The 22,005-nt window shown below is 43.5% G+C and overlaps 1 protein-coding gene across 6 annotated transcripts in view; it reads right to left on the reverse strand.

Moving 5' to 3' along the window:
* The window catches only part of TRMT9B (tRNA methyltransferase 9B (putative)), a 61,658-nt gene that overhangs the window by 24,823 nt on the left and 14,830 nt on the right, over positions 1 to 22,005 (reverse strand). For 3 of the 6 annotated variants that reach the window (XM_069573145.1, XM_069573143.1, XM_069573141.1), the window contains one exon: positions 1,056 to 1,252. The gene's annotated coding sequence lies outside the window, so the exon portion shown is untranslated. Of the gene's footprint in view, positions 1 to 1,055; positions 1,253 to 5,603; positions 5,858 to 10,809; positions 11,075 to 22,005 lie in introns of those variants that run through there. The other 3 variants (XM_069573144.1, XM_069573142.1, XM_069573146.1) reach the window with 2 other exon arrangements.

The raw sequence follows: 22,005 nt of genomic DNA on the forward strand, positions 1-22,005 counted from the left end.
CCTGCTGTTCGAAGTCTAGCTCAGCCTCCCCCTTCTCTGTAAAGACTTTATGGGTAGCTATCAATAAAAATAACCATTTCCCCTAGTATTTCTATATATTGCATATTTATTATTGCTGTCACTCTTAGAGCATTTCTCCTGATTCTGTCTTGAACTCTCAACTCTGTGTATGTTCCCAGCTCAGTTAGAAGCTCCTGGAGGGCAGAACTGAAACTGGACCTCTCTTTTATATGTATCATAGTGCTTTCACTTAGTAGTTAACTGTAGAACCAATGAATCAACGAGCTGTTTACTTAGCTCCCTATGCAAGACAACAATGCTTTACTCCAGATAAGCTGGTCCTCAAATATTTGGTCATAAATCACTAATCCCCTGATAAGAGCCAAGAGGCTCTCAGAGGCTCCCAAGGCTAAAAATAAGCTTTCTCAGTCATGTTTTGTGTTTCCTAATTTCCTTCCCTTGCAGAGGCCTGTTCAAAGATATACCCTAGACACAAAATAGCCCCAGTTTTATAACTGAAAACAAATATAAATACTGTAAATTGCTCTTTTATTATAAATGCCACAGAAGACACATATTTTAAAAAGAGCATAGGGCTGCTTTAAATTTCAAAGATATATTCAAACTGTGATTCTAAAGTTTAAATACAAAATGGTCAAGTCAGGTCAAAGACTTTACTTACATTATAAAAAGACTTCATCATGATATAATTGAGTTTACTTAATCTTTTACAAAAAAATTTAATGCATGATACTTATACCTACATATTATTTTCAAATACAAATTATACTGCAACCTTTTGTATGATAAAAAACTATCATTTCACAATATGCTGACGTCCTAGAAACACATTTTGTTCTCTAATAAAACATTGAATACATTCTTGTTACTTTAAAACTAGTTTCAAATTCTTTTTTCCACCTAGCGCAAAAAGAAACTCCAGCTTACTTTATATCACAATGTCATAACTTTTAAATGATAGGAATTGGGCCTAATTAGGTTTACTGAATACGCTCGTATTATGTGAATTGCTGTAATAACAGAAAGCTACTAACCTGAGTCATCTTGTGATTACAGAAAATTACTTCTTGTCTTTTTGATTCATGGCAGTTTCCACCCTCAGAGAGTGACAGTTGTTGCTCATAATTTTCTGTGTGTAATGTAAACGCAGTGTGGTGGGAGGAGAATCAAACAGCGAGGTCCTTTCACACGGTGAGCCGCTCTGTGTGAGTCTTCGCGGGGAATACAGGCTCTGTTAGGAAAAAAACAAGTACTGAAGTTCATTTTACGTAATACAACTATTGAACCAGCTACAGCCCATGCTGACCTCTTGACATATGCCTGAATTACCCAGAGAAGAAGGGATTAGAATGAACTGTTAATATGTGGAATGTGCCAGAACTATAAGAGCAGTTTCTGAATCAATCCCTCAGCTTTCTGTAAAACACCCAGTACTTTCTCCCCAAATTAAATATGATGATTTCATCTTGTTCCTCAAAAAATTACAAGTACTGAGTGTCAACTTTGAATCCAGTAGTTTAATTACTGTAACTTTTTAAGACATATGACTAAATGTTATTAAGTCATCCCAGTACAATTTAACTGTTCAATATTTGTTCTTATTATCAGCTATTTCCATGTCACTTTGACAAGTACCCCTAGTTATTCTTCACTGTTCACACTTATTTTTTTTCTTTCTACATAATAGAATGGGTTTGTCATGAAATTCATCAAAAGACTCTGAGTTACATTAAAAAGAGGACATATGCAGAAAAACCCTCTGTAATGGGGAGGTCTTGGGGTATAAAATGAGGTCTGGAGAGATGCCCGGTGCAGTAGGAAAAGCCCATCGTGTAACATTTGGGGGCCTGATTCATCTGTAAATGAGGCGAATGGACTTTCATCTTGATCAGAGTTCTCAGTCCCTTTCCTTGGTCTTCACGTCCTTTGCGTATGCACCTCAGTACCACAAACTGTGCCCCTTTATTATGCATAGTGATTCTCAGGATGGTGGGGTGGGATGTACTGGCTTCCCTGAACTTGCTGAGGCTCTCCACCCACCCCAGTCTTGATCCCTGTTTAAGAAGCACTGATCTGCATGTGCTTTGCAAAGCTTCTTGCTGGTCTTCAGAGTGTGCATATAACCCATCGTCTCTCAGTCACATGCAGGCATACGATCTGTACCACTGAGAGCCATGAAGGTTGGCATTTTAGGAAGAACACTGAGAAAGAGTCTTGAAAGAGTTACTAGTCAAAAGATTTCATCTTTCCTTTGGCTCGAGCCTGCCTTAACCATAAAGGAGAGGATGTTTTGTGTGTATGTGTGTTGTGTCTGTCACATGTTATTTATTTTTAATTAGAGGATCACTGCTTTAAATACTGTGTTAGTTTCTGCTGTACATCAACATGAATCAGCCGAATGTATACGTACATATGTCCCGTCCTTCTTGAACCTCCCTCCCACCTCCCACCCCACCCCACCCCTCTAGGTTGTCACAGAGGAGCAGGTTTGAGCTCCCTGCATCATACAGCGGACTCCCCCTGGCTATCTGTTTTGCATATGGTAACGTATATGCTTCTCTGCTATTCTATCAGTTCGCCCCACCCTTTTCTTCCCCCACTGTATCCGCAAGTCTTTTTCTCTATGTCTGCATCTCCATTGCTGCTCTGCAAATAGGCTCATCAGTACCACCTTTCTAGATTCCACATCTATGCGTTAATATATGATATTTGTTTTTCTCTTTCTGACTTACTTCACTGTGTATAATAGGCTCTAGGTTTGTCCACCTCATTAGAACTGACTCAAACATTCCTTTTTATGGCTGAATAACACTCCGTAGTATACATGTACCACAGTTTCTGTATTCCATTCATCTGTCCGTGGACATCTAGGTTGCTGCCATGTCCTAGCTACTGTGAATAGTGCTGTAATGAACATTGGTATAAATGTGTCTCTTTCAATTACGATTTTCTCAGGGTATATGCCTAGTAGTGAGATTGTTGGGTCATATGGCAGTTTTATTCCTAATTTTTTAAGGAATAGGAGATGACGTTGTCTGAAACTCCATGCTAGTGGCAAAGCCTAAAGCAAGACACCACGGGTTCACGCTTCCAGCCCTGACCTAGGGGCTGCTGTGTCCCCAGCCAGCCTGACTGTCTCTCTGTCCCCAGCCAGCCTGACTGTCTAAGCACCTTGCCTTCAGGCATGAGTGTCCAAATGCATTCACCCTCTCAGATAGGCACTGAGGACAGGGTGTTCTGAGACTTAGTCACAAAGTGTAGTGAATGAAAAGAATTTCAGATAGTGTCGCGGGCATGTGTGAGCTACTGGGGTGGAAAAGAAAGCAGGGGTGGGGAACTTCTCTATTCACCCAAATCATATTCCTCAAGTACCTATAAAGATAATTGACTTTCCATAAGTTTACTGAATTATGATCCAAACTTGCCTCTGTTAAAAATGAATAATTTTATCTTTTCCAAGAAGTTTATGGGCAAAGACAAAATAGGGTAGGTAGTTTCTTTTAATAAGTTGAATTGGATCAGTCCTTTCATTTTATCAGCCACACATCTTTGGAGTATCTAGTATTAAAAATGCATTTCTTCTTCTTTTCTCCTTGAATAAATTAGAAACCATCTTTGAGAACAAAGGTGACTCAAACCTTATGAAATTTTGAGGTTAACCAAGTGTGTGTATTTTCCTGGGAAGAGACTCAGCACCTCAAACTATGTCTCAGGGGGAAAAAAAAAGTAATTTCTGTATTAAATTTAAAAGATTCATTCATTCATTCAACAAATACTAATTGAACTTCTGTTATATATAAGGTGCTTAGGGATAAAGATTTTTTAAGTCTCCCAATTTAGGAATCCAAAGTTTAATATAGGAAGCATACAAAGAAATAGAAAGTTAAAATATGGTACTACTTTCACTTTTGGCATGGATACATCCTGAGAGCTTTTGAGCTTCTGAATCCCTAAACTAATTATGCCTTGACTAATTATACCTATGGATCAACAGGTCAATCAGTTGATTGATAAATTAATAGATAAAACAGAGCTATTACAGATCACTACATCATAGATCTTTGGGCCATCATCAGGTATGTAAAACCACAGATGCCCAGAGCCCGCACCTGGTGTGAGGACTGTTATGATCCAGGTGTGCACAGGTTCTGTAGGAACTGTAGGTGAGGCAGCTCAGCCAGCCTGTTCAGGGGGAGGGGCAGTGAGACTCCCTTGAGAGGCTGACAGCTCAGAAGATGGTAGGGGTGAGTCAGGCAAAATGGGAGTGGGCGGTTCTAGCTATCAGAAACATCATCTATAGGAAGGAAATGAGACTTCGATGAACTTCAAGTAACTTAACTATAATAGCAAGACATGCACACACACAATGTGCATTAATTATTTACTGTTATCGAGGCCCTGTTATAAGTATTTAACATATATATTAACTCACTGAAGCCACACAGTAACTAAATCAAACAGGAACCACCATGTCCCCATTTTACAGATAAGGAAGCAGAGGCACAGAGAACACAAGTGACTTGCCAAGGTTACATAGCTAGTAAGTGGCAGAGCCAGGATTTCAGACCAGAAAGTTAGATTCCTGACTTCACACTCCTAACTATACAGTCAGTGGGGAGGCAGGAAGGGAGAGCGGGTGATACTATAGGAACCTGGAAGAGTCAGACCGCACAGGACCTAGTTTAACTTTCTACGGAGTTTAGATCTTTATCCTGAACATAATGGTGAACAACAGTTATGCCAGTGAGAGAAAAGACAAATTTGGATTTTGTTTCCAGAAGTCCACAGCAAGAGTGTAGACTAGTATTTCCCGGACAGGTTCACAGAGAAAGAACCTAGTAAAATCCTTTAGACAGAAAATGATATTAAGGATGCTTAGGAGGGGGTGAGATACAGGAGATATTAAGGAGAGAGCATCACATTAGTAGGACTTGCTAACTGATGAACCGTCTAGTCAAAGCTATGGTTTTTCCAGTAGTCATATATGGATGTGAGAGTTGGACCATAAAGAAGGCTGAGCATCGAAGAATTGATGCTTCCAAACTGTGGTGTTGGAGAAGACTCTTGAGAGTCCCTTGGACAGCAAGGAGATTAACCAGTCAATCCAGAAGGAAACTAACCCTGAATATTGATTGGAAGGACTAATGCTGAAGCTGAAACTCTAATACTTTGGCCACCTGATGTGAAGAGCTGACTCACTGGAAAAGATGCTGGGAAAGATTGAAGGCAGGAGAGGAGGGGACGACAGAGGATGAGATGGTTGAATGGCATCATCGGCTCAATGGACATGAGTTTGAGAAAACTCCAATAGATAGTGAAGGACAGGGAAGCCTGGTGTGCTGCAGTCCATGGGGTTGCAAAGAATCAGACATGACTGAGTGGCTGAACAACAACAACGAAAATTGACGAAGAGTTAAGACAAAGAACACACTTAAGAGGAAGCAGTGCTACCGATACGGCTGACCCTGTAGGAGGTACCACCAGCGTCCTAACACAGAGGGAAAGAGAGTAAGCATGAAAGACAAAAGGAAACTTTGGTAATGACCGTATATAAACCCTGAAAAACTCTTCCCTTGGAATACCTGAGAACACGTCCAGAGAAATTTACTTAGGATACTTGCATCTGCAGGCAAAAGGCTGTACGAAGGACTAGGTATTGGTAATGGAAATGCCATAGTGACCGGTAACACATTGTATTTCGCGTTATTGCCTGGGCTGTTTGTATATATCCATTATGTCTGTAATTGATGGCAGCATTTTCCAGATATGGACAGTGGAGCTCACGATCGCTGATGTCTTGTTGGGTATTGGAGTTTACACAGCATTCAGTCAATGTCTATGATAAAAATACACAAAGAAAGGCAGAGAAGAATAAAAAAGAGGTTGCTTTAGATGATGCTGTAGTTCACCATCAGAAGGAATATATCTGAGCAAGGGTTTAGGTTTGGACATAAGTGTTTCTGTTTATCTGAAGGACAACCAAGTAAGACAGACATGAAGCTCAGAGCAGGCTATTCTAGAGATCATTTAGAAATCATTGTTCTAAAACTTGGCAGTGATGTTTCTTTAACTCTTACCATTTACTCCCAAAGAGAGAAGGCATATAGTGTTCAGCCATGACCAAATACAGTTTGGTCCGATTCAGAGAGCTTAAAAAATAGATTTCTCCTGAGCACCAGCCTAGTCCAGTGGACTGACCCAAGAGGCAAACTCGAGGAGCCAGTTAATGACCATCTCTATTTACATGGACAGTCACTGCACAATCAACAAGTTAAAGTTGTTGGGCCAGTCCAGTGAAGAGGTAATAAGGTGTTTATTAGGAACTCTTTTTCGCCCAGAAACAGTTAATATTTATAATTTAAAACCCATCCCACTACAAAAAAGGAAGTGAATTAAATCAAGAGATTGTGCAGAACAAGAAAGTAATGAGGTTAGGAGACTGTGGATCACCAGTAGTAATCAACGTGTTAGCGGGCTCCTCTGGTGGCTCAGCGGTAAAGAACCCACCTGCCAATGCATTAGACACAGGTATGATCCCTGGGTTGGGAAGATCCCCTGCAGAAGGAAATGGCAACTCACTCCAGTCTTCTTGCCTGGAGAATCCCATGGACAAAGGAGCCTAGCGGGCTACAGTCCATGGGGTCGCAGAGTCGGATACGACTGTACGACTGAACAACGCATGCACATTAGCATTAAAGGAGAGGTGAGCCATGTGCTGTTAGAATTCTACTGTGACTATTTTAATCCAAGAAATACCGACCGAGCAACTACTAGGCAACAGTTGCTTTGGTGGTTCTGAGAAGAACTGGGATGGGTGGCATTTATTCTCGAGAAGCTACAAGCAAATGCAAGAGTGACTCAGCGAAACTGAATGACAACGGGGGCGGGGGGGGGGGGGCAGACATATGATTGATTGATAGAAAAGCAAAGCAGCAAGTGACCTCAGCTTTTATACTTTGTGGTGATCCTTTAACGAGAGTATTACTCCCTCCAAATAACGAGGCAGGCAAACCAGCTGCCTCTCTAATCAGTGTTCCCTATGCTACACAGGGGCTTCCCTTGTAGCTCAGTCGGTAAAGAATCTGCCTGCAGTGTAGGAGACTCGGGTTCGATCCCTGGGTTGGGAAGATCCTCTGGAGAAGGAAATGGCAACCCACTCCAGTATTCTTGCCTGGAGAATCCCATGGACAGAGGAGCTTGGTGGGTTACAGTCCCATGTGGAGGCAAGAGTCGGACACGACTTAGCAACTAAAGAGAGAGAGAGAGAAAGAGAGATGCTACACAGGACCTCCTTATAGCAGAAACGGTAGGAACAAAGGTAACTGGTATTTCTGGTTGAAATCCTATGAGGAGAACGAATGGAGGGCTTTGAAACAATAACATGTGTAACCCTAAGAGAACGGGACCCTCTCTGCAATCCCAACAGGGACTGAAAGGGAAAGGTTACCCTGGAGGAAATACATGTGAAAAGAACGTGGATAAACTGAGGGAAAGATCAAATAGTCCAAAGAATATCTGGTTTTCCTGAAAATGTTCAAGAACTTGTGCATCTACATTGACTCCGTGTTGGAGCAGAATGGTATCTCCAGAATCTAAAAATAAAGGAAATGAAGGTGGTCATATCTGGGTGAGGAATGTGTGTCCCTGTGAGGCGTGGGGGTGGCTCCAGGAGGAGGACACAAAGAAGAAGGAAATAAGAAAGCCCAGTATTGATTATGAGATCTGTTATCAAAGGCCACTCCCCCGTGGGCACCGACTAGGCAGTATTTATTATAACTGCATCACAACTCATTTTGATGGTGTAGATTAAAGAATGCCAGAAAAGAACAAGAAAATCGAAGATGAGATTTAAGAAAAAATGAAAATATAACACCTGACTTGCCCCAGGCATTTGCTACTGGTGTCAATTTGACAAAACCAGTCCTCAGTCTGTGTTAAAATCGAGGGGTGGTCGTGGTCCCCCCAGCAGCAGCTTAGAAGAAGATAGGTGTGATGTCATAAAAGGCAAGACTGGAAAAAACACAACACATTTCCCATCCCCTTTCCTCCTAGGAGGTGACCTTTGGAAAGTCCCTAAGGATGAGGCTGGTTGCCTGGGGGACCATGTGATTAGAGAGTTGGACCTAGAGGCCTATGCCTCAGACCTCCAGAGAGTTCAGACACCAAGGGCCAAGGATTTAATCAATCATTCCTCTGTAAGAACCCCAAAGGATAGGATTTGGAGAGCTTCCGTGCTGGTGGACAGAAACCCGTCCATGTGTCAGGAGGGTGTCACGGTCTAAGCTCCAAGGGGCAGAAGCTTGGGGCCTTGAAAGGGCCATATCTTGCCCTGTGCATGTCGTCCATCTGGCTCTTCCTGAGTTATACCTTTTGAGAGACAAGCTGGTAACCCAGTTAAGTAAAATGTTTTCCTGAGTTCTGTGAGCCACTTCAACAAATTAATCTGAGTAGGGGGTCATGGGAGCCACCAGTTGATAACCAGTCGGTCAGAGCACGGATGACAGCCTGGACCTCCAGTGGCATCTGAGGTGTGTGTGGTGGGAGGGAGCCCAGCTGCTACCCCCAGAGCGCTTCACCATCCCTAGTCAGTTTCTCTATGGACCCTGCCACTTAGGGATGAGACAGACATTTCTCTCTCTTCCCCAGGATGCTGTGTGGTGGGTGGGTGGGTGTGAGAGAGAGAGAGAGAGAGAGAGAGAACGAGCGCAGGAAAGTGGGTATCCACAGCACAGTAAAAACAATATTGCTAAGTCAGTCGGGGTCATGGGAACCACCAGTTGATAACCAGTCGGTTAGAGCACGGATGACAGCCTGGACCTCCAGTGGCATCTGAGGTGTGTGTGGTGGGAGGGAGGGTGGCAGTCTTGTGGCACTGAGCCCTTATCTTGTGTATCCGCGTCTGTCTCAGGCGGGTGGTGTCAGGATTGAGTTAAATTGTAGGACACCCATCTGGTGCAGCAGAGGTGCCTGATGTGTGGGAAAGCTCCACGTCTGGGGACCACAGTGAAGCGGTGTGAGAGCAGAGGGGACGCACAGGAGGGTGCTCTTCCTTTACATCCATTCAGCCGATAAAATGCACAGTTTGAAAACTGAAACACCAGTACGTTACACTTCACAAATAAAAGACTTCAAAAGGAGAACTCTTAACTGTATTGGTGACCACATAGGCTTACGCTGTCACTGCTGTGTGACCTTGGCAAGTCACTTAGCCTCTCTCGGTATCTGTGACTTCATCTTCAATATAAAAAAGTAGAGATCATTTGTGAAGTGCCTTCCTTCATTAAAGACTCTGATTCTTCAGATAGAAGAGTGCTTTACCATCCCAAGAGCACAAGAGAACTTTCAAGCCTTGAGAGTCTATCCCAGACTCGAATTTCTTCTCATCACTGTCCTCAGGCGTATCCTTTCCATAGACGGAGCCTGGCAAAGCGTGAAGTGACTGACAGTTGAATAAAAAGCTTTGGTGCCAATTCCTATTTCCAGGTCCGGATGAAATTCTAATTTTCTGTAGCTCATACTTTTTAAACTTGCCTGGATATCTTTAAGGCCCTAATCTGCGGAGCAGTGTTAATATTGAAAGCTGCATGAAACATTTGACACTCGGAATACATTGCAATAGCTCAACAGAGACCAGGTCAGAGCAGCCAGCTCTTCTCTTTCCCTGACATTTATAAACGGATCAGACAGCTCAGAATGCACCAGCCCGACCCTGAGCAGTGGGGCACAGGCTCACAGGAGGGAGCCCTGCATCCATGGAGCCGTGAGAATGAACTGGAATAATGATCCTCAGAAGGAACCCGAAAATGGTCCACAGGACAATCTGGGATAGTGATCCATGAGTGGAACTGGAAAACAGTCCATGCAACGGATTGGGAAGGAAATGGAATAATGGTGCAGTACAAAGTAGCGTGCAACTGCTGTAACCATTCTCTCTTTACTGTTCTGTGTGATGGAGAACAGTGCAACATAAAGGTCTAACGCTACTTTAGAAACAGTGAGAACAGAGGAAAAACAGGCTTATGCAAAAGACATCACAGAGTCAAAAGTTCAAGGACAGGGAAAGAAGAGACTGGTCTGTTTAAGGACAGCTGCTGCTGCTGCTGCTGCTGCTGCTGCTAAGTCGCTTCAGTCGTGTCTGACTCTGCGTGACCCCATAGACGGCAGCCCACCAGGCTCCCCCGCCCCTGGGATTCTCCAGGCAAGAACACTGGAGTGGGTTGCCATTTCCTTCTCCAATGCATGAAAGTGAAAAGTCAAAGTGAAGTCGCTCAGTCGTGTCTGACTCTTTAGCGACCTCATGGACTGCAGCCCACCAGGCTCCTCCGTCCATGGGATTTTCCAGGCAAGAGGACTGGAGTGGGGTGCCATTGCCTTCTCCGTTAACGACAGCACAGGTCTACAAAAGTGAACAGAGTGAATCTGCTTGTTGTTGTTGTTTTATATCTAAGATGAAGTCACAGAGACCCAGAGAAAATTGTTTCTACATTTCTGTTCACAGAGGTGAAATACAATATGTATGTGTATAAAGTGTATATGAGTAAGAAAACATAGTTTTCATTCCTGGAAGGAAACCGAGCAGCGTTGTAGTGATTGATCGTCAGGGAGGCTCACTATTAGTGAGGAAGCCGGGATCTCAAATAATTCTCTCTCTCTCCTCTCCCCCACACGCATATATACAGACACACACGTACATATACATATTGTATATATCCACACATATGTATACATATGTGTGTACATGTATGTATTTATATATATAAGTAACACAAAACAGGACAGTGGACTCACAAGCTGTGTGAACACAGAAGCAGGCAGCTGTGTCTCAGCCCAGGATGGAAGGCTGGGTGTCACCGTGAAGGGGAAGGGACTCCGGCTATCGCAGGTGTCTGAGGAGGAGATGCCTCTGCGACAGCTTCTGAAGGATGGCAGGTCGGTTGCATCTCTCTGTGACGCTGCTCAGGCCAGGCCAGAGTAGTTAATACACGGCATGTCGTCTGTTCATCATAGCTCGGCTCTTCTCGTAATTAGTGGACATTGTTGCATTGAAAAATACCTGCGGAAGAGGTGGGGGTGTCTTGCTGGTGCCTCCTGTGAGTGACTCAGAGCTGAACCCTCTGGGCTGCCTCGGCTCCTCACCCTGAGGGTTGATCCCTCCCAGAGCGGGCGACGGAACATCCCGGCAACAGGGACTCTAGGTCTCACATCAGAACATCACCAGGGTTCCTGGTGACTGATTCCCTGACAGGATTCCTCTCACTCTGCATGCCATAAATACCCAGATCTCAGAGTAGAGAACATGAAGAGATTCTAGTAATTAAGAGTGCTGCAGTAGCACTTTATGACAAATACATCAGAAATTGCTAAAGGATCCGTGTTTGTTTAAGAAGGAAAATTCTTCTTTTCCGGAAATTCCGAAGAAGAAGCCCATGGCTTTCTAGGTTAAAGGAATAGAAATCAGGAATCTCTGCCCACTTTTTTCCCCTTCTGACCTTGTCTTTATAAAACAGGCCACATCCCAGGAAAGGCACATAATTCTGCAGACCTGTATAGTCCCTTAGCATGAGTGTCTTTTATGATCTGGGTAGCATCTCATTGGAAACGGAAATTCATCTATGGTGGTGTCTCGTTTTAGAAACTGTATCCCAAGTTCATTCAGCCTGACAATGGCAGTGACAGTAGTCAAACTTGCAACAGTGCTTTAAAAGAAATCCATCATCTGCTAATAGCGTACTCCCAGGTATTGCGTGGAGAAGGCAATGGCACCCCACTCCAGTACTCTTGCCTGGAAAATCCTATGGACGGAGGAGCCTGGTAAGCTGCAGTCCATGGGGTCGCTAAGAGTCGGATACGACTGAGAGACTTCACTTTCACTTGTCACTTTCATGCATTGGAGAAGGAAATGGCAACCACTCCAGTGTTCTTGCCTGGAGAATCCCAGGGACGGCGGAGCCTGGTGGGCTGCCTTCTATGGAGTTTCACAGAGTCAGACACGACTGAAGCGACTTAGCAGCAGCAGTTATTGCATTCATATGGACATTCACTACTTTCTATTTTAGAAAGACAGTGTTCTAAAAATGTGTTCAGTAATGATCTGGCTTTCTAAGTTGATTAGTGACTGTAATTCTACTGTGGGAGGGACAGCTTTCATTCTTAACAAGAAACATGGAAAATTCAGGAGAATTTGCCTTCCCTAGAAATTATGAGTGTTAACAAGCTGCTTTAATTAGGAAGGTTTAGCTCAGTAGGGGCAAAATGTTCGAAATAATCTAAATGGACAGAGCCTGAATTGGTCACATGCCAACAGAGGAAGTTATTTTAATGTCAACTCCGCAGGAAGAACTGCTGGGGTACGCAAATGTTTGTCATTGTCCCTCTGACTTCCTGAGGTCTCTGGAGGGCCTGTCTGTGTGTGGAAGCGCTAAGATGGAGCAGGAGTTAACAACCTGCTTCTGAAGCCCTCGATTCCTAAGTTTTCACTCTGCCGCTGTCTGTGCCATCATGGAACAGGTTTTCCTAAAGTCTCAGATGGCGTTTTGAGCCACCCTTCTTGGTTTTTGCCAACCAGAGTCTTGTTGGCTTTTGCCTAACACATTAGTATTTAATTTAACTGACAAGATTTTGGGGCCCTGGGCATACCTTTAGATGATTATTTCAGAGAGAAAACAAATATAGGAAGTGATTTACGTTGGGCTCTAGAGTTAAACAGAATTTGCACATGAAATCCACAGAACATTTCTGCTTCAACCCAATTCTTCTGTGTACTGTGGAAAATTAATTTTCATGCTACCTAAAATCTTGTCACTTATACTTCCCATACCTCAGAAGTATTAGCCAGTGGTATTATGCTACCTGATCCTAAAATACCTTTGAATTATAATCTCATAATGTAAAACTTGAAAGGGACACTGAAAAAGGTGAACAAGTAATATTGTAACCTCTATTTTTTGCTCCTCTGAGCTGGAGAAATGAGGTGGTCAGCTGTCCCTCCCCTGCCACGCACCTCCCTTTGGGCCAACTCCAGGGCACACAGGCTCCTCCCACCTCCAACGGGACCTGTTTCTAGAAGCCTAGCCTCTCTGGTCTCCTGTGTCTGCTTTGCTCCTCCTCTGGGAGGGTGGTGGTATGAGCATGTGCCAGCCAGCTCCTATGCTGGTCTGCGAAGTCCTGTGCTAAATAGACAGGTACTGAACTCAAAACAGAAGCAGAAGATATTAAGAAAAGGTGGTAAAAATATACAGAAGAAGTATAGAAAAAAGATCTTAATGACCCAGATAACCACAATGGTGTGATCACTCACCTAGAGCCAGACATCCTGGAGTCTGAAGTTAAGTGGGCCTTAAGAAGCATCACTACAAGCAATACTAGTGGAGGTGATGGAATTCCAGCTGAGCTGTTTCAAGTCCTAAAACATGATGATGTGAAAGTGCTGCACTCAATATGCCAGCAAATTTGGAAAACTCAGCAGTGGCCACAGGACTGGAAAAGGTCAGTTTTCATTCCAATCCCAAAGAAAGGCAATGAATGCCAAAGAATGTTCAAACTACTGCACAATTGCACTCATCTCACACACTAGCCAAGTAATGCTCAAAATTCTTCAAGCAAGGATTCAACAGTTTTTAAACTGAGAACTTCCAGATGTTCAAGCTGGATTTAGAAAGGCAGAGGAACCAGAGATCAAATTGCCAAGGGTCATCGAAAAAGCAAGAGAGTTCCAGAAAAACATCTATTTCTGCTTTATTGACTACGTCAAAGCCTTTGACTATGTGGATTACAACAAACTGTCAAAAATTCTCAAAGAGATGAGAATACCAGACCACTTTACCTGCCTCCTGAGAAATCTGTATGCAGGTCAAGAAGCAACAGTTAGAATTGGACATTCAACAACAGACTGGTTCCAAATTGGGAAAGGTGTATGTCAAGGCTGTATATTGTCACCCTGCTTTTTTAACTTATGTGCAGAGTACATCATGTAAAATGCTGGGCTGGAGGAAGCACAAACTAGAATCAAGACTGCCGGGAGAAATATCAATAACCTCAGATATGCAGATGGCACCACCCTTATGGCCAAAAGTAGAGGAACTAGAGTCTTTTGATGAAAGTGAAAGAGGAGAGTGAAAAAACTGGCTTAAAACTCAACATTCAAGAAACTAAGATCATGGTATCCAGTCCCATCACTTCATGGCAAATAGATGGGGAAACAATGGAAACAGTGACAGACTTTATTTTCTTGGGCTCCAGAATCACTGCAGATGGTGACTAAGCCATGAAAATAAACAACGCTTGCTCCTTGAAAGAAAAGCTATGACCAACCTAGATAGCATATTAAAATGCAGAGACATTACTTTGCCAACAAAGGTCCATCTAGTCAAAGGTATGGTTTTTCCAGGAGTCACATATGGATGTGAGAGTGGGACTATAAAGAAAGCTGAGCGCTGAAGAACTGATGCTTTTGAACTGTGGTGTTGGAAAAGCCTCTTGAGAGTCCCTTGGACTGCAAGGAGATCCAACCAGTCCATCCTAAAGGAAATCAGTCCTGAATATGCATTGAAAGGACTGATGCTGAAACTGAAACTCCAATACTTTGGCCACCTGATGAGAACTGACTCATTGGAAAAGACCCTAATGCTGGGAAAGATTGAAGGCAGGAGAAGGGGATGACAGAGGATGAGATGGTTGGATGGCATCACTGCCTTGATGGACATCAGTTTGAGTATGCTCTGGGAGTTGGTGATGGACAGAGAAGCCTGGTGTGCTGCAGTCCATGCAGTCTCAAAGAGTCAGACACAACTGAGACTGAACTGAACTAAACTCAAAATTTAGACCAATTTTAATTAAAAAAAAAACAAAACAAAACTGGGTCGCATAGTTGAACATTAGAAGCAGCTGAGGTTGACCCTTTTTGTTGCCAAGGTATTGTTTATTTAATCACTTCTGGGGGAATATTTCAAATATGCCACATACTTTTTATGTCTTTTTTCTTTTTGGCCATTCCCCACAGCTTCCCCACAATTTAGTTCCCTGACCAGGGATTGAACCCATGCCCTCAGCAGTGAAAGCGTGGAGTCCTAACCACTAGACCACTAGGGAATTCCGTTCTGTCTTTCTAAAGAGCCTACGTAATGCATTTGTAAAGAATCCGCCTGCAGTGCAGGAGACCTTGGTTGGATTCCTGGGTCGGGAAGATCCTCTGGAGAAGGGATAGGCTACCCACTCCAGTATTCTTGGGCTTCCCTTGTGGCTCAGCTGGTAAAGAATCCACCTGCAATGCGGAAGATCTGGGTTCGATCGCTGGGTTGGGAAGATTCCCCTGGAGAAGAGAAAGGCTACCCACTCCGGTATTCTGGCCTGGGGAATTCCATGGACTGTAGGACACGACTGATCGACTTTCCCTTTCCCTTTCATAATAGAGCAGCAGTGCTCTCCAGCATCCAGCGATGCTAACAGAGCGTCTGCATTTACGCTGAGTGGCGTCTTGACTGTTTCTCTGCCCTGCACTGCTGTGGGCAGTCACTTTTCACTCTCTCTCTTCTCCTTTCTAATTTGCTGCTCTTCATTGGCTTGGAGTTTAAGAGAGATCAAACAACTAAACCTGTTGGAAATCTACCTAAAATAGGAAGAAAAAAACATTTGGGTCATTAGAGGCATGAGTTTTAGATGAACCAGTTTGATGACGTCTGTACTGTGTTGGTTCTGGGTTATGATCTAGAGGCTAAGAAAGGCTTACTGGCCTCCTGCTCAGTCCGTGGGTGCTGGTCCTCTGATGGTCAAACTTCATTTTTTTTTTTTTTACCCAGAGCTCGCTGACCTCAGCTCCTGGCTGTGTGTTCATATCAGTGCTAGTTCTGTCTCATTTCTGCTGAGCTCCTTCTTAATAGCTCAGACCTTGCAATGCCCTCTGTTGTCAGCAGCAGCCCTCACCTCTAAAACCAGCCAGTGCGTGACGGATTTTGAATGTTTACATCACACACTGAGGCATTCAATTCAAAGTAAGGGCCACAGAAATAAAAGCTGCACAGAAGGAGGAAATATGCCAGTTGAAAAAAAAGAGGTCTAATTTGCAGGCAGCTTGCATTGTATTTTATAACAATATGTTTGACATTTTCAGCTTTCCTATGGCAGTAAATTGTACTTCTCCTAGCAGCAAGAGTTATTAAGTCTGTGCCCAGAATAAACCAGACTGTTTTGGAAAGTTTAATTTTTTCAGTTTTCATATTCCGTTTTATGACCGTGTTGGTTTCTTCAGCAGTAAGCCTATAAGGAAACTTTGTTTATTATTTCTAATTGAAAACTATAAATACTGTTTGTATCCTTCACAGTTTCATCATAATTTACTTAAAAAAAAACAAATACAGTTTGATTCTAAATTAAAAAGTAAGACAGAAGATTTAACATAAAGCACTGATGGCAAGGTGGCAGTTTATCTTGGTGATGGTGATAAGCACTGAATGGCATCCAGGGGGCCATCCTCGTAGACTGAATGCCCACATCTCCTGCAGGATTCACATGTTAAAGCTCTGACTCCCCATGTGGCTGTATTTGGAGAGGGCCTATCAGAGGGTAATTAAGATGAAATTAAGTCATAAGAGTATGGTCCTGATCCGGCAGGGTAAGAGACACCAGAGAGGTCTCTCTCCACATGCACACGGATGGAAGGTCATGAAACGACACAGGGCAAAGGTGGCTGTCTGCAAGCCAGCAAGAAGGGAGCTCTCACCAGAAACCAGACCAGCTGGAGCCTTGTGGGAAAACATATTTCTGTTGTTTAAGCCACCCTGTCTGTGGTACGTGGTCATGCCAGCCCATGCTAAGACACTGTCTATTTTGTGACATGCACACTTATTTTACCAGGAAAGGCGATGATGTGTCTGTCATGAACTGGAACTCACTCACTCGTACTCAGTGGGGTCTGACCCTTTGTGACCCCATGGACTGTAGCCTGCCAGGCTCCTCTGTCCATGGGATTCTGCAGGCACGAATACTGGAATGGGTGGTCCTTTCCTCCTCCAGGGCGTCTTCCCGGCTCAGGGATTGAACCCGCGTCTCCTGCGGCCCCTGCTTTGCAGGCGGATTCTTTACCACTGAGCCACCTGGGAAGCCCCCCCAAGATGTACAATTCCAATGACGTGGACAGGTGAAATATTGAAAAATAAAGATAGAATATAATGTTTTTGATAAATAGTTTTTAAATAACAACTCAAAAAGGACAATAATGACTTGAGTTTTTAAAAGTAGCCTTTTCCTTAGAAGGGCCAAGCAATAGTGTACTTTGCTCACCAGATCTTTGTTTGATGGCCTCCTGAACTGTTAGAAAATGAGATGTTGTACAGCTCATGCATGAAAAACTAGGGTCAGATGGGGGCAAATGGATGTGAAACCAAAGCTTTCACTTTGATTGTTTACATCAGGATCTTAATTCCCTGGGCAGTCAGGGATATTGACAAAACAGTGCCTTTTCAGGCTAACTCTGCTCCGACTTCACTAAGAAAATGCAAACCTCTTCCATTTCCCTCTTTGTGCTCCAGTCTCATGCATCCCTTTTGTTTCAGAATCCTCAGACTCCTCGCCAAGGCTGGCCTCTCTCCTCCATGGATCCCATCTTTACGGGGACATCAGCCGCATTCACCCCTCTTTCTGTCCCGGCCTTTGGTTCTTGCCCGTGGCCTCCTCTCCTCGGCTAGCAGACACACAGAGCCCCCTCTGCTTAAACAGAAACACAAAGCCACACACAAGGCAAGCCCTGCCAGGCCCTGCCTCTGTTCTCAAGCTTTACTCTCGTCTTCCTCCTCCCTTTTCAAGAGGGGTCCATGAATCCCACCCGTCTGCTTGTCCTGCAGTCTCCTCTCAACCCATCACAGCCTGGCTGCCATCCGACACACTCCATCACCAAGGTCTCTCGGGTCGTCCTGCCACCTGTTTCCATCACTCGGTTTCAGAGAAACACCATCCTGGAGAGAAACTATGGTTGAGTTCCACAGGATGGTCATTTTACTGAGACCTGGGGAACTCACTGTTAGTATGTGGACTAGAAAATATTCTTTCTGAAGCCACTGGTCATCTGTCCAGCATGAAGCCTCGGTTCAGTGCTGCTCAAGCGAAGGGTTCAGGATGCTAAAGAAGGCTTGAAAGGAAATGGCTGCAGGATGTAAGGATGGCGAGGGAAGACCATGATGTTGACATGGTCAGGCGAGGAAAATGTCAGCTGTGGAGTGAGGTTTATTTAAGCTCTGGGTCACAGTGAGAATGCGCGCCATTATAAATACTTGAGAGCCAATGCGTAAGTAAAAGAAAACTATATAATTATGTTTCTGAATGACTAAAATCCTCCTATACTAATTCTGCGAGTGCAGGGGTCTACCCTGCCACAGTCTGGTCTAGTTTAAATAAACAAATCCAAGCTCTAACTAAAGTAGTCACAGCTTTAACTAAATTAATTGATACACAAAGTATTCAATAACCTGAATCAATGCTTTAATGATTACTATTACCTGTAATAAAAATTTCTGTGTCAAAATACATAGTTTTCCTTCATTTTAAAAATTATTCCATTATCCTTCAATTTCCTTTTTTTTTAAATGGACAAACATAATACACAAAACCCTGGGAATCATTAAGAGCATCAAACTATGTGGTTAAAAGTTTGTAACTTGACAGTTGAGTCCACAGGGTGTACCTTGCCTACAATACAGTTTTCTGTTTTTAACAGCACTTGTAGTGGGATTCCGAGTAACTTCTGCTTTCTGAACATTCGCTATCATCCTAAAGTGGTATGTTATACATAAAACCATCAACATATCCAAAATATAATCATCTTAATGAGAATAAACCTCTCCTGTATGCACATACTTCCACTTCATCTCAAAAGGCCTAAGGTTTAACAAGTAAAATAGACAGATTATCTAACATAAATGACTTTAAAAATATCTGGCTGAACATTCCACTTGGAGGTTTATACATCTTCTGCATACATATGGATGTGCACGTGTGTCTGTGTAGCTTTTTTAAGGGAATGGCGGATCGTCTGGCCCGATTTTTCATGGTCATGTGGGAAATATAACATTCTTGGCTTGCGAAACAAGAAAAGGTAGGTTTGCATTTCTGCCAACTAGATGCAAAGTCTCAAGAGCTTCCTGCAGAGGAAAGCCAGCCTGGAGAATCCCGGCAGTGTCTGCAGGAGGGAAAAATTAATGATAGAAGGTTGGAGGGCCTTGATGATGAATGGCCTTGACTGCTTCAGAAGCGACCTTTTCTCTGGTTTCAGGCCTGTCAGTGGATTCTCTGGGCTCTGGTCCTAGTCTTTACCCCATATTCAACTGGATGGCAAGAAGTAGTCTGCTTAGAAGTCTCACTGAGTACATCTTCCTCATCTCCTAAGAGCTTGGGTGAAGTGTCAGTGCCTAGGGTAAGTGCTGCTTGTAAAATGTTCCAGCTGGGACTGGAATGACAGAAATGCTCTCATTTATTAATGTCCCTGAATTGAGCCATGTTCCCTGACATGCCATTACCTGGCCTACTGAAGGCAACATTCTTTACATTTTCTTCTCTAGCACATGAAGTACCTATTAATATATATTTTTTAATATTTAGGTAATTTAAAAATTAACATCTTGCACTGGTGTGGAACTTTGGTTACAACTGATGAGCAAATCGTGATGCATTATTATTAATGTGTCCATAGTAGGCAGTAGACTTCACAGTTTGTATAATTGTGTACTATGGGCTTTGCCACATGCAACATGTCATGTATCCACAATTACCCACACACCATGCAGAATAGTTTCACTGCCATAAAACCCTCTGTGTCCACTTAGTTCACCTCTTTTTCCCCACCAAAAACCCCTGGCAAACACTGATCTTTTTACTGTCTTTGTAGTTGTTCCCAGATGTCTAAAAATTGGGATTATATAGAATTTAGCCTTTTCAGCCTGGTTTATTGACTTAGCAGTTATGCACTTAAAGTTCCTTCTCCATGTCTTTCTGTAGCTTCATAGACATTTTCATCACGGAATAATATTCCAGGACTTCCTTGGTGGCCCAGTGGTTAAGACTCCACACCACCAATGAAAGGAGTGTGGGTTCAATTCCTGGTCAGGGAAGTTGTGCATGCTGCAGCCAAAAAAAACCCACCACCACCACCACCAACAACAACAACAGCTAGAGACTAGTATACCACTGTATGAACAGACAGTTTGTCCATTCACCTGTTGGAGGACATCTTGATTATTTGTGAATTTGGGATGTTTGCGTTATAAACATGTGTGTGCAGGGTTTTGTGTGGATTTGCCTGATAATTTTTTGGTACTCAGCAATACAAGTGCAGTCTAATTCCAGCAGACTTGTGGATGCTGTTCACTTTCGGCACCCATGAGATATTCACTTTGGGTCTTCTTTTCTCAATGCTCCTTAACACCTGTTGGGCTCTCAGCTATCATCTCTGGCTGGCAGGTAACTTCTGCAGATATATTTTCTGAAGCTCAGTTACTGCTGATCACCAAAAGTTTATTAAGTTTCTTCAAGTCTGCTATTACAGATGAATGAGATTTCTTGGTTGACTCCACAGAAGGCTGGTATCTGCCAATGAGACTTCAAGAGAGGGAGCAATTCCCACCCAGCAAATGTGGCAATTCTTTGTTTGTTCCAGACATGTCAGTATTACTGTCCAGATCTATAAACCCCCAATGGAAACCAAATTAAAAAATTTCAAATGAAGGGCCATATTTTAATGTTTCTATTTCCATAAAGGTCTTCCCTGGTGGCTCAGATGGTAAAGAATCTCCCTGCCAACGCAGGAGACGTGGGTTTGATCCCTGGGTCGGGAAGATCCCCTGGAGGAGGAAATGGCAACCTACTCCAGGATTCTTATATGGAGAACCCTCAAGACAAAGGAGCCTGGTGGGCTACAGTCCATGGGGTTGCCAAAGAGTCAGGGCATGACTGAGCGACTAAATAACAACAATTTCCGTAAAGGGACTAATAAGTTGAGATCAGATGCATCATTTTTTTTTTAACTTTCTTATTTTGTATTGGTGTATAGGCAATGAATCAGCGCTTCCCTGGGAGCTCAGCTGGTAAAGAATCCGCCTGCAATGCAGGAGACCCCGGTTTGATTCCTGGGTTGGGAAGATCCCCTGGAGTAGGGATAGGTTACCCACTAGGCTAGTATTCTTGGCTGGAGAATCCCCATGGGTAGAGGAGCCTGGTGGGCTATAGTCCATGGGGTCACGAAGAGTTGGACACGACTGAGCGACTAAGCACAGCACATAGCTGATTAATAATGTTGTGATGGCTCCAGGTGAACAGCGAAGGAATGCAGCCATACATTTACATGTGTCCCTTGACCCCCAAACGCCCCTCCCTTCCAGGCTGCCACATAACATTGAGCAGAGTTCGGTGTACTATACAGTGGGACCTTGTTGGTTATACATTTTAAATAAACCAGTGTGTACATGTCCATCCCAAGCCCCCTAATTTGACATTATTACCTACTTCCGTGGCCAAAGGAAGAATATTTTTCTCTTTATGTAGAAGGACCACATTCTGCTGCCTGTCTCCTTTCGTCTCCCCGTCCAAGCCAACAGGTGGTTGTCGGTTTGTTGCCTGTTTCCAGGAAGTTCATGTCCCCTGTGTCACATTTTTGGTCACGTGGACTAGTTCTGTTTGATCTCATGCTGTTGATCCCCTGGTTCTTTATGCTGCTGGAGGCTGTTCCCTGACTCCAATGATGACATCCTAGATGCCACGCCTTTTCTCTTAAAAACATCTGTGGTCAGCGCGTTATGACCGTTGTGACAGAAGAGCTCGCTTCCTTGTGTGAGGATGGAATTCGAGACCCTGGGTGCTTTTATCAGCAGGCAGCTAGTTTAAATGATCCCAGATTCCTTTCGCTGATGAATTCTGCAGAGTCAGCGCTGGACTTCCGCCCAACAAAGTATGATGCTGGAGAAGTGTAATGAAAAAGATCCTGACAGGAGATAATGTTCTTTTCCC

Source organism: Ovis canadensis, chromosome 26 (genome assembly GCF_042477335.2).
Source record: "Ovis canadensis isolate MfBH-ARS-UI-01 breed Bighorn chromosome 26, ARS-UI_OviCan_v2, whole genome shotgun sequence".
Taxonomy (NCBI): Eukaryota; Metazoa; Chordata; class Mammalia; order Artiodactyla; family Bovidae; genus Ovis; species Ovis canadensis.